The 12,152-nt window shown below is 43.0% G+C and overlaps 1 non-coding gene and 1 pseudogene across 1 annotated transcript; both read right to left on the reverse strand.

Moving 5' to 3' along the window:
- Window positions 1–9,187: 9,187 nt before the first annotated feature.
- Window positions 9,188–9,327, reverse strand: LOC136495064 (small nucleolar RNA Z247). The gene has a single exon (XR_010768853.1). It is a non-coding gene; the product is annotated as a small nucleolar RNA Z247 (small nucleolar RNA).
- A 1,025-nt stretch (window positions 9,328–10,352) lies between these two features.
- LOC136491001 (uncharacterized) lies at window positions 10,353–11,918 on the reverse strand (annotated as a pseudogene).
- Window positions 11,919–12,152: the final 234 nt, after the last annotated feature.

A 12,152-nucleotide genomic window follows, 5' to 3' on the forward strand; every position in this document is an offset into this window, starting at 1 on the left:
ATGCATCCTAGGAGGTGGTGGGAAAGTGACATAGCGATGAGGCTGATAGGTGGGCCCACAGGGGGCCGAGCGGCCTAACAGTGGGGTCAGGTGGCCCCACATGTCATCCTCTAGTCCTCTGCTTTGGTGACGTGGCTCCTAGATCCTTCTAGAGTCTTCCCACTGTAGGTACCACGGTGGGATTTCGTATTTTCCTTTGATGATTAGGTCCTCCTTAGGCGGTTTTTTGATTAAATTCTGCTGGTAACATAGATTCACCAAAACTCATGGAATTTATCAATTTAAACCCCTAAGTCTACATTGGTGATTCATTTATGCCCTTATACATGTTTAATTGATGGTTAAATATGTATGATAACTTTGTCAACAGTGCCTACTGGGCTCGTAGTCAATACGGGTACCAGAAACTTCGAGCTATGCACTGGCCTCATCATAATGGTGCAGGCAAACCAATTCATGTGGTTTGCCAAGCGAGGACGCAAGTGCACACTTGCAACACTTCCTGGAGCTGTGTGACACCATTGTCATTAAAGATGTCACACCAGCTAGCATAAGGCTCTGTATGTTTCCCTTCTCCCTAGCGGGGAAGGTGAAACGGTGGTTCTATAAAGAAAAGGAAGCTATCAGTACGTGGGACAAATGTTCTGCAGGCGTTCCTCACAAAGTTTTTCCCATGGGCAAAACAATTGCCCTGAGGGGGAAAATTTCAAACTTCCAGCAAACTTTAATGGAATCCATCCCTGAGGTGTGGGAGAGGCTACAGGATTACATCCAAGCCTACCCGTACCACGGAATGGAGAACTGGCTCATGCTCTAGAACTTCTACGAGGGGCTTATGCCCATGTCAAAGGGGCACATAGATGTCGCTGTTGGAGGAGCATTTCTCTCCCTCACCATCAACAATGCCACAACCCTCATCAAGAAGATGGTGGCCAATCAAAGCTAGGGGGAGGAACAAAAACAACAAAAAGGCATGCATACCGTGAAGGAGGCGAATCTGCTTGCAACAAAAATAGACTTGTTACTATCAAGACTGAACAAAAGGGCCCACGAGAAGGAAGCTATGAAGGCCACCGTTCAGGCCACAGACTCACAAATGACTTGGGAAGTTTGTGGTGAGGTCAGACACTCGGGAAATAACTGCCCCGAGACTCGTGAAGATGCCCATATATTAACAACGGGTTCCGACAAGGTAACAATAACGAGTGGAACAATCAGTCCCACCCACAAGGAGCTAATTCAAACTTTAACTCAAATTACAATTCGAATCAACCTTCCTTGAAAGACCTAGCATTAGGTCAAGCTAAAATAAACAAAAATATCACTAAAAAGCTAACTTATAATGACAAAATGCTAGAGAATATTAACTCTAAAATAGAAAGTTTATCTTCCTCTATTAAAAATCGATTGAGCTTTAACAAAATAATAGAAACAAAGTTAGCTCAAATTGCTGCTGCCATTCCTATTAATAATGAAGGGAAGGTCCTAGGGGCAACCCAAGAATTCCTTTGAAAAAGTCAATGTGGTGACCACAAGGGGTGGTAAGTCCACTCATGATCCACCAAATCCTAACAATAAAGCAGGAAAAGCACAAGGGTAATAGGAGGTAGGAGCTTCACCATCAACAAAAACACAAAAAGATCAAGAAGAAGATGAGGAAACAGCACCACAAGACTTTGTTGATACAAGCTACCTATCGTTTCCCACAAGAAAAAGGAAGCATGCCAGTGGATGAGCAATTCGCTCATTTTGTGGAGATGATAGAAAAGATATATGTGAGCATCCCATTAATGGACTTCTTACATGTACCTTCTTACACAAAATATATCAAAGACATCATCAACAACAAATGACCTTTGCCATCCATGGAGGTCGTCAAGCTGACGAAAGAGTGTAGCACTGCTATACTCAACCATCTACCTGACAAGAAGAAGGACCCTAGGTGCGCCACTATCACATGCTCTATTGGTACCTAGCTGTTCAATCATGCCTTGTGCGATCTTGGGGCAAGCGTAAGCGTTATGCCCAAGACCATCTTTGACAAGCTAAACTTCACCCACCTCGCACCTATGCTAATAATGCTCCAGCTGGCCGACTCCATGGTCCGCTATCCTAGCTAGGATTGCTGAAGACTATCCATGTGAAAATCCAGGGATACTTCATCCTAGTTGATTTTGTGGTGCTAGACATGGAAACTATGAAAGAATCACCCCTCATTCTTTGGTGACCTTTCCTTAGCACCGTAGGAGCTCAAATTGATGTTGGAGCTAGAGAAATCCACATCAACATCAATAGGCAAGGAAGAGAAGTTCAACTTTTGGCCCCTAGCTAGGACCAATGCTCCATGATCATAATCAAGTACGGGCCGAATCCACAAGGCATAAAGGAGGTTGAAATACAACCTCAACTGGTGGATAGCCTAGCCAAGAAAAACAAAGAAAATAAAAAGAGGCCGGAGCTAAAGAAGAACAACCTAAAACAAAAAGAAGAAACACCAAAGGTTGTTCCCACACCACCAAAAAAGGAAAAGGTGCGGAAACAAAAAGAAGGAGCTCCCATCCACCGCCACACCACCAAAATCAAACAAAATGGCAGTGGAGACCAAAGAAGGTGCAATCATTCATGCCTACTTCTCCAGCTACGGACATACCTTCATCAAGCAAGAAATGAAAAGGAGAAGAGTCCTGCTCATTGGACTATAAAACAGTGAGCCCTTGCCGAAGGTAAATCAGTAGTTGTCCTTTATATTTACAATTTGATAAACAGTTACCTAACTTAGAATTATTAGATAATAAAACTATAGTCTATCCTTTAAAATATGCTAAAATAAAAGCAATTAGTTTACATATCATATATCTACACTTGAATAAATTTTGGTTTTTTTTTCCATGTTCTATACAAGCATGTTTGGTTTGAAGTATGATTTCTAGCAATCATTCTTTTGTAGGCTTTTCAAATTAAGCATGGTGCTTAGGTTGAATAGCCTACCTTGATCAAAGTAAACATGATGTCTAATTTTGATTATTGAACCAAAATTGCTGAGTAGAAACATGGGTGGTATAAACCTATAAAAATATATATAATAAAAACAATATACCTTCTTTGGAGTCAACACCAAGCCATCTCAGACCGTAGGCCTTGAGCTAGCTTGGGGGAGGACCCCCGCAGAGGTACCCTTGTATCTTTATAAATTTCACATATGTGTTTAAGGAATGTTTAGTTTCTCCTATGTTGAAATAATGAATAGTTGCTTTGTCTATAATTCATTTGTGCCTGTGTTATAACTTAGTATTCCCCAAGATTTAAGTTTGTTGGCTAAAAATATCTCATTCTAAAACTAGAAAACTTGTGGGTTGCAAATGCATGCTTCTTTTCTAAGTTGTTGCGAGTTATGATATGGTACAAATAGAATTTGCTATGACTTTGTTCTAAGAGAAACTTGACATTCCGGAGATTTCAATTTTGAAAATGCTAAAATCTAAAGTTCCTCAATGATTATGAATACCTACCAAAACCATATGACATGATATTCAAATTCAAACCTTAGTCATATGTTGCTTGTTAATGCATTGAGCTTTGTCAAATTGTTGTGACCCTTGTTGAGATTCTCGTCATGCACCCATGATCAAGACACACGTACACCCATAAATAAACTGCTAACTCTTACACTAAGAGTTATGCAAAAACATGATTTTTCTATCCACCAAATAATACTCCATTCATTTATCATGTGTCTATCTCTCAAAAATCTTCATATGCTAAAAAGAATAGTATGGACTATGCTAAAAAACCAAAAAGAGAAAAGAAAAATATCCATGCCAAAAGGCATGAGAAAAAATGCATGCCAAAGAGAATGAAGAAAAGAAAAGAAAGAAATAAAGATAGCCCATACTTTCAAATAAAAGGGCATTCATCCAAAAGAGAGAGAGTCATGATCAAAGGAGTACAAAAAAATATTTTAGAATTAGGAACTTTATAAAAATTCTACACACTTGCACGTCTTGATCAAAGTGTATGACTTGCATCTCCTTGAGGTCCGGTTTTTGACTTAGCAAAATATATGATGCAAGTATGCCCCACCTTTCATACCTTCCCAAAACTCCACTCAAAAGCCTTAGTGGTAGGAAATGAAAAAGAAGGCAAAAAATCAAATGCCTTGGTGAGGTTTCATACACATTGAGCGATCGAGAGAATCATTTGAGGAACTTACATTTGTTTTGCAAAACTCATAAAACCTCCGGATAGATGGTTGATCAAGGAATGAATGATTGGTGATTATGTTATAACCGTTCTATCTTGCCACCGCCCAAGATCTTGGAAAAGCTATACGCCCCACAAGGGATCAAGGTAAAGGGTGGATAAAAATGCCAACTTATTTAAATTGCTGAAGAATATTTTGTTATAGGCATGACACTTATGAAATATATTTGGCATAGTAGCAACTCCTGATCAACAACCAAGTACTTAGCTATTTGCTCGAGATGAGCAAAGGTTAAGCTTGGGGGATTTGTTGGCGATCACTAACGATCGAATCCAACCGCCAAATAAAGTCCAAAACAGGAGAAATAAACAATCTTTTGACACATATGCTTTTACTATTGACCAAGTTCCACTTGTATTGGAGAAAACATGTTTCATAGGGCACACATTCGAATACAAGTGGAAAACCAAGCAAAAGGTGCAATCAGACAAAGCGTAAAGCAGATTCGCGCAACCAAATATCAAAGGAGAAGAAAGCTCACCTACACGTCAAACTTGGGCCAAGCACCGACGTGAAAGGGGCCTAGGCCCACCCAGGAACTGACCACACGAAGGCGGTGGCGAGGCGGGGCTACCAGGGTATGGGTGCACCAGGGGTGCGGCCGCACCCCAAAGGCTACCTCCTAGGCCTAGCTTCCACCGACTGATGCATGGCGGCATGCTGAGGTGGTATAGGGTAGTTTCCTAATTTACTAGGGCCAAACCGACCTCCATGCTTGTATAAATGTAGGGGTAGCTCTCTCCTTCAACACACACATCATTTGGAGCAACACACATCATCTCTCTACTTGTAATATTTAGTTCTTAGTAGTTGCACTACTAGATTTCGACCCTATTGCCACTTGACGCCATTTGCATCACCATAAATTGTGTTGTAATAGGGGTGTGTTTTGCAACATTTGTCCAAAAAGGTGGCAATAGAGGGACTGTGTTGCCACAAAAATAGTGCATTGCAATTTTTATGTTCAGTGTTGCAAGAAGTGAGATTTAGTTAATAATATTGCCATGATGACATTTAGTTGCATTAGTATTGATTGGCGTTGCAACTATCTGGTGCTCTTGCAACCAAATAGAACAGTGTTGCTATTGCTTGAAATCATTGCCATAGTGTTGTTGTGTTGTAATATTTCTCACGGCCATTGCAATATGTAGACTGTGTATTGCAACTAAATTTCTAAGGCGATGTAATAGCTTGTTGCTATTGCAAAGCTATCAAGGAGGGCTTGGCTCCTTGGAAGAAGAGGAAATCTTTGAAGGGTCATGAGGATGCTACGCTAGCCGGAAAACAAAAATTTTGACCTCATAAACCTAGGATCTACTGCTAGTTATAGATCACGGGATTACCACTAGACGCGTAGGTGTAGGGGAAGCGACTCGATGTAGTCGAACGCATCATAGTAGTGCCGTGCAGTTGCGAGGTCATTCGTCCAGTCTGTCCCCTTCGTGCGGTTCATCCTTGTGCTCTAGATGCAGCACCTCTGAGGTATCCACACGTATAGGAAGGAAGCGTTGCACCTTCAGACTGCTAGGTCCGTGAGGAGCAATAGGCACAGGCGTAGAATGGGTGGCGGTGGCTACCAAAAGGCATGGATTGCTTTGCCCCATTGCCCACCCCACATATTTATAGGCGTCCCTAATGAGCTCCCGAGTTGGAGGCCCATTAGTAACCCTAAGCCTTGTCTAATTCGAATCCAATCCGAACTAGGCTTCCAGCCCCTTAAGCATGCGACCCTATGGGTTCACGCACACATAGACATGGCCTGAGTACTCCTACTCGGCCATTAGTTGATAGCGGCCTCTAGCAAGGCATGTCAACTCCTATGCGTACGCAAAGATCATATCAGACGAACCACCACAAAACCACATACTTGTTATTCCCTTGCCTCATGATATTTGGTCCAACTCATAGGTTAACACTTAACCCAAGCATGGCCATGCATTTCTTGATCTAATCATTAGAGTGATCCAGTGATATCTCTCTCTCATATAGAGAGGGGCAAATTCCATCTTGATTGTCTATGTCTCATAGCATGTTTCCCGACAAACCCAAAAACCACCTTTATAACTACCCTGTTACGGAGTAGCGTTTGATAGTCCCTGAGTAGGTCGTTTCACATCTTGAATACATACAACAATCTCAGGTCTAAGGACATAACATACGTGATGTGAATAGAGATAATAACGACATCTCACGTTGGGTCAGTCCAGCCCCATGTCATACATGTGCCCACATTATTAGTTTGACATCTCCATGTCTGACTTGTGAAACATAGTCATCAACTAATAATGTGTTGATCCATTATTCATGTGTGTCCTCACACGAACTCTAACCAGGGACAACATTAGAATAACCATTCAAGTAAAAGAGTTTCACAAACAATTCACATAATTGCTAATCGATACAGGTTGTCTTTAATGAAAATTCAATTAACTCATAATATATCATGGATACAAGGCAATATAATCATCTCTATGATTATCTCTAGGGCATACTCCCAACAATCTTAGTATGAATACTATGAAGAGTTCTTCCAAAGTCTTGCTCTCATATCATTTATATAGTAGTGCATATGAACTAGAGTATAGTTGTCCTGTTATGATCATGATATATGAACTAGCATATAGTTTGTGTGCTATGATCTTAACATGTTCAACTTTATGCTTAATCATTCATATGACTTGTATGGGTAGAAGTAGAGCTAGGGTTGAGGTGACGGTTCATCGTTCCTTGGGGTTTGCCCATATTCTTGCTTGTCGATCTATAGGGTCAGAGTCTCGGGGGGGATATAGGTAGTTTTTTTGTACATGGCCGTGGTGCTTGGGTGCACAGGAACCTTCGAATATGACTGGTGCCCCCTGGTTGAGGGGTAGGCGGTAGGTGGTGACAGCCCTATCTATCCCTTGTAATCCCTCACTGTTCGGGTACTGTATAGTAGTTTGTAAAGTCTCTATGGCTTACTGGCAGACCAGTGCCCAGGAATCTCCCCGTCTATCTCACACTTAGTTCTAACTCTAATCATATAGCTTATATGATCATTAATTGTTCTTTGCACAGCTATATTAGAACATGTCAGCTCCACTTAGGAATATTCTTTTATTCTTTGTTTTCCTTTTATCCTTGAGGTTAGACCAGATGTGTGTCCACTATCCTTAAAAATACCATTTTTACCCCTATCATGAATTATGGTCCCACTATGCAAGTATGTAATCTTATTCATGCTCATGCTAGACTCTTTATACCTTGCCCTCCTTTGGGAAAATATAAATAACGATACCCTGAATACTTCCAAGTGAAATGCTACAACGACAGATCCAGTGCGCTTTCGGATATTTTTTGTAATCGTTAAGAACTATCGTAGTTGGTGTTTCTTGGCGGCGTCACTAAGGTTAACTAAATCTTAGTGATAGTGTTAAGAAATACCAATAGGCATTCCTTGAGCCACAACCTTCAAAACCAAACCTTTCATCTGGTTTAATAGCTATGGTTCGGGTACAACCCTTCCTAGGGCATGACAATGAAGACCCCTGTAATCACCTACTAGAGTTCGAGGAAATGTGTTCATGCCTGTGCATCTCTGGCAAGACATAAGAAACTCTAAAGTGGAAATTGTTTCCCTTTTCTCTCATAGAAAAGGTGAAGCAATGGTACACTCAAGCCATAGAAAAGTACGAATGGGGATTGGGATGAACTTAAGGACAAATTTTATCTTGCATTATTCCCTATATTTCTTATTGTTTCTCTACCAAGGGTAATTCTTGACTTTGAGTTGTACGAGAAGGAGAGTAGGAGACCATAGGTGCAGCCTAGGCCAGGTTTTTAGTTTTAATACATTCCGGACCAAACCTGTCTTTACCCGACAACGTGCTTTTGCATCTCTTTTGTCTAGGTCTTGACATAGATGTTGACCTATGCCTTGACGTGACTGTCGAATGTCGCTTTACACACAAAACTATGACAAAGCAAGTAAAATTCCTTGAAAACTTTTTAGACAAACACACTTCCTCCGTCATAAGAACCAAAGCCCTCCAAGCGAAAGCCATGTCAAGCTTTGAGGAGTCCTCATGAGCCAAATCCAAACCCATAGCATCCATAGATTCGACTCATGAGCCCTCACCTGAACCGCGAACATCGAAGGAAAGAGTAATTCACTCTCTGGAGTTCCCTATCAAATTCGAGGATTATGGCAATACCTCAAATTTCTCGTGGCACGAAAAGCACACAAAGGAAGTTTCCCCCAAAGGAGAACCATCAACGGAATTGTTAATGGAAGTGAAATGTTCTTCAATTCAGATTCTTTCACCTTCCACGACCATGCCTTGTGCCATGCACAACCCCACAGTCAAGACGAATATCATGTCAGAATTCATTGCGGAAACCATTTTGGGCAACACGCCGCTAGTCTTGACCAACAAGCTCTTCAAAAGTCCCATGGAACTCATCTTCGAGTGTTGTGGGATTGCCAAGGCCGTGCCAATTATAAGAGATATAGATACATACCAATGTATAGTGTGTGTGCTCTATTTCTTTTTTGTAAGTTGCTTCACATGCACTCTTGCTTGGTGTCAAAATTGCCAATGTACTAAACATGTAGGTGTGGCATACTTTCTAATGGACAATCAAATTCTTGCCATGGTTGTTCCAGGTGGTTCTTGTTGTTAGGCTCTAGGCTATTGGTCTCTAAGGCTAGCTTTTGCTAACGGTGTGCCTCCATGACCATGGCCATCCTTGCCACACAACTGGCAAACAATGCCAGATGGTGTGCCTCCATGACCATGGCCACCTCCTCGGCTGCCCTTTTATCCACACCCAAAGCCACCGAGTCCATCGCCATGACCTTGGGTGTTGTTGCCGCCTCCTCCATGGCCACCCTTGGCAGCCATATTTATGTAGAGGAATGAGGACCTCCACCATGTAGTTTCATCCTTGTCTCGAAGCTGACCAGCTACATATATAGCTCCCCAACAGAGATGGGTTTAACTCAGGCGGCCACAGTGAAGACCGCTAGATTCAAGTACAGATCCAGTCTGGTAAGGATGTAGGAGAAGAGTTCTTCATCGGTCAAATGGACCGGCGTTAATACCACAACTGACCACCGCCGCTTTAACCCAAGAAACACTCCTGATCAAATTGTTTTCACTGTCTTGTTACTACAAATAACCGTCGGTCATATGGACAATGTCATCGCCGGTTTTTGAACCACATCCGTCAGTGATATATTAGTCATCAAAGCTGGATGCAAACATGGAGTGCGTTTCATAACATTCTGAACACTGATGGATAGTACGAAAAACCGATGTTGATCAAATTGCTAACACAACCATATCAAAGGATGAATTTTTGGTGATTATTACCTTGGCACCATTGGGTCAACCATTCAACCGTCGTTGGTATTAGAGGGTCAACAATGGTTGCATCCACAAAACGGCAGTGCTCAGTAAATATTCAATGCCGAATTTAGACTGCAACCTCCTGGGAAGTTAACCCTAACAACATCAAATCAAACGCCAAACGAAAGTGATCTCACATTAGCACTGCCGGTTTCGACCCGTCGGCGTTTAACCATGTCATCACCGTCGACAATTTACTATCGAGTGACATAATCGTCACAGATGGGGGGTTACGAACCGGCTATGACGGACATGCTGTAGTAGTGAAGCACACCTCCCCATGTAGATAATGGCCACAAATTGGTCGCTTGCCAATGAAATCAACGCCTGCAATGGTGACCTCATCGTTGCAATCAGCAAAGTCATCGCAGATAACAAGATCCCGACCTAAAATCATTTAATTTCATCGGTAGAATTATTAAACCATAAGCAAACTAAATCTAAAACTACTGAAAGAGAGAGATGGGACCCTGTAGCTTCTACCAAATAGATATATCTATTATAAAAATATTCTGTTATGGATTTAATAAATCTGATTTGGTGCTGTAAATATTGCTAGACTTCTCTATAAATAAACTTGGTAAAATCGTAAATATGACTTAAAGACAAAAAAAACACCTTATACTTCCAAATGGAGGGAGAACCCGTTTAGATACAGAACCAGATTTGTGTACAACAATTAGGACACATACATAACAATATAATTAAACCCCACCCCGGCGCATCTTCTCTTGTGCAGCAGTATTATTAGCTTCGTGGTGAAGGAAATCTGTCATAAGCCACAAGATAGTAGTCAACTCCCCACCATTGCTGAGCTTCTTGGCATGGGACTCCCTGCTGCATGTATTGGCCGCATACACAAGAAAATCCAGTCCACACATCGAGGAGTAGTTGCAACATGGCCGCCCTTGCTGTGTCCTCCATTCCTGACGTGTAGATATTCAGCAACTTTATAGGAAAAGTAGAGGCGAGGCACAGCAAGGCTGAGTGGTGGCTCCTCCTTGGATAGGATGCCGGCAAGGCCATCTACGTGCGTCAATCCGTCGGAATTGGGGTCGTCACGCAGTCTGAAGAATTCCTTAATCTTGGTGCACACACCCTTTTCATGTCGATCTGGATTGTGATTTCGTATTTCCTCCAGATTATCACAGGTATTCCGGTACAGCATGCTCTGAGCAAGCCCTGGTAGCATGTAGGGGCGGTCTACCAGGAGGAAAGCCATGTAGTTGGACAGCGTCCTGATATCCCTCACTAAGTCGATCTGCGTCTCCTGCGTCATCATGCCCGGCATCGTCTCCTCTGCTCTTGGCGATGAAAACATCTGTAGCAATGTGCCAAATGATGACGCACTCTTGGAACTCAGCTCCAAGGTAATTGTTGCCAGATGTGAGAGAACGATACAGCTTGATCTCCTCGTGTTGCAAAAACACACTTTTACCCCACTTCCACCTTACAACACCCTGCATGTTTAATCCCCTCCTTTCTGTCAGTTTCTTTGTGTACTCGAATAGCTGGTGCTTTAGGTCTTGTGAAAACTCCATTGTCCAGGAGAAATGGTACCTGATGAACCAGTCCTCGTATCCTAGCATCCTTGCTATTCTGCCGAGCAGTGACTCATAGGCTCTCTTTCGGCGGCTGCAAGCATGCAGCATGTTGTATTGCCCAATCTTGCCGGACCACCTTCGCGGCGATTTGTTGTACAGGCCGCTTCTTCCCGTGATCGTCTTGACAAACCAGCGGAGGCGATCCCACCTGCCACTGCAGAGTGCTGTGTACCGGAGCCAACTCCACGTCGTGTTGCACAAGAAGGCATATGTCCAGGTCGACCCTAGCGCTCTCAGCAGCGATGCCATCTCCAAGATCAAGGCCCCAGACAATAAGGTATATGAAACGGCAACATCAACTCTGCTGTGACCATCTTTGCTACCGAACTGGAAGAGCAGGAACGAGGCGGCAGCTGCGAGGGAGGAGGCGACACGGATGCCGTAGCCAGGCCAAGTGTGGATCACACCTGCCTTGGTGTACAGGAGGTCGTACATCAGCGATAGCTCCATCTCCATCAGTGTCCACATGCCCATGCCCCTGTAGCTGTTCAATTCTGTCTTGATATCCAACTGAATCTCCAAGCTCTGCTGGTCCTCTGCTGGACGCTGTTTCTCCTCCCGGTCCCAATAAGGGCTCTGTTGATCATCCTCTTCCTTCTCCTCTTTCTTCTCGTCCGCTCTGGCCACCCAAGAGTCCACTATGGCACTCTTGCATACATGGAACATGGAGTGCGCACGACGCAAATAGAATTCGTCATCTTCTATGGCTGCCACCATGGATTCATAGTCTGGCGGGTGGAAATGGTCGTACTTGCCAACTTGTTTGTGGAGAGAGCCCCGGATGCTGTCCAGATTGCTGCACATGAGCGCCCATGTCCTCTCCCCATACTTTACAACACCGACACCGAACATTAACACGGCGGCCAGCAAGATGAAAGAGTCGCCACCGACGACATATTT

This window comes from Miscanthus floridulus, chromosome 11 (assembly GCF_019320115.1).
Source record: "Miscanthus floridulus cultivar M001 chromosome 11, ASM1932011v1, whole genome shotgun sequence".
NCBI lineage: Eukaryota > Viridiplantae > Streptophyta > Magnoliopsida > Poales > Poaceae > Miscanthus > Miscanthus floridulus.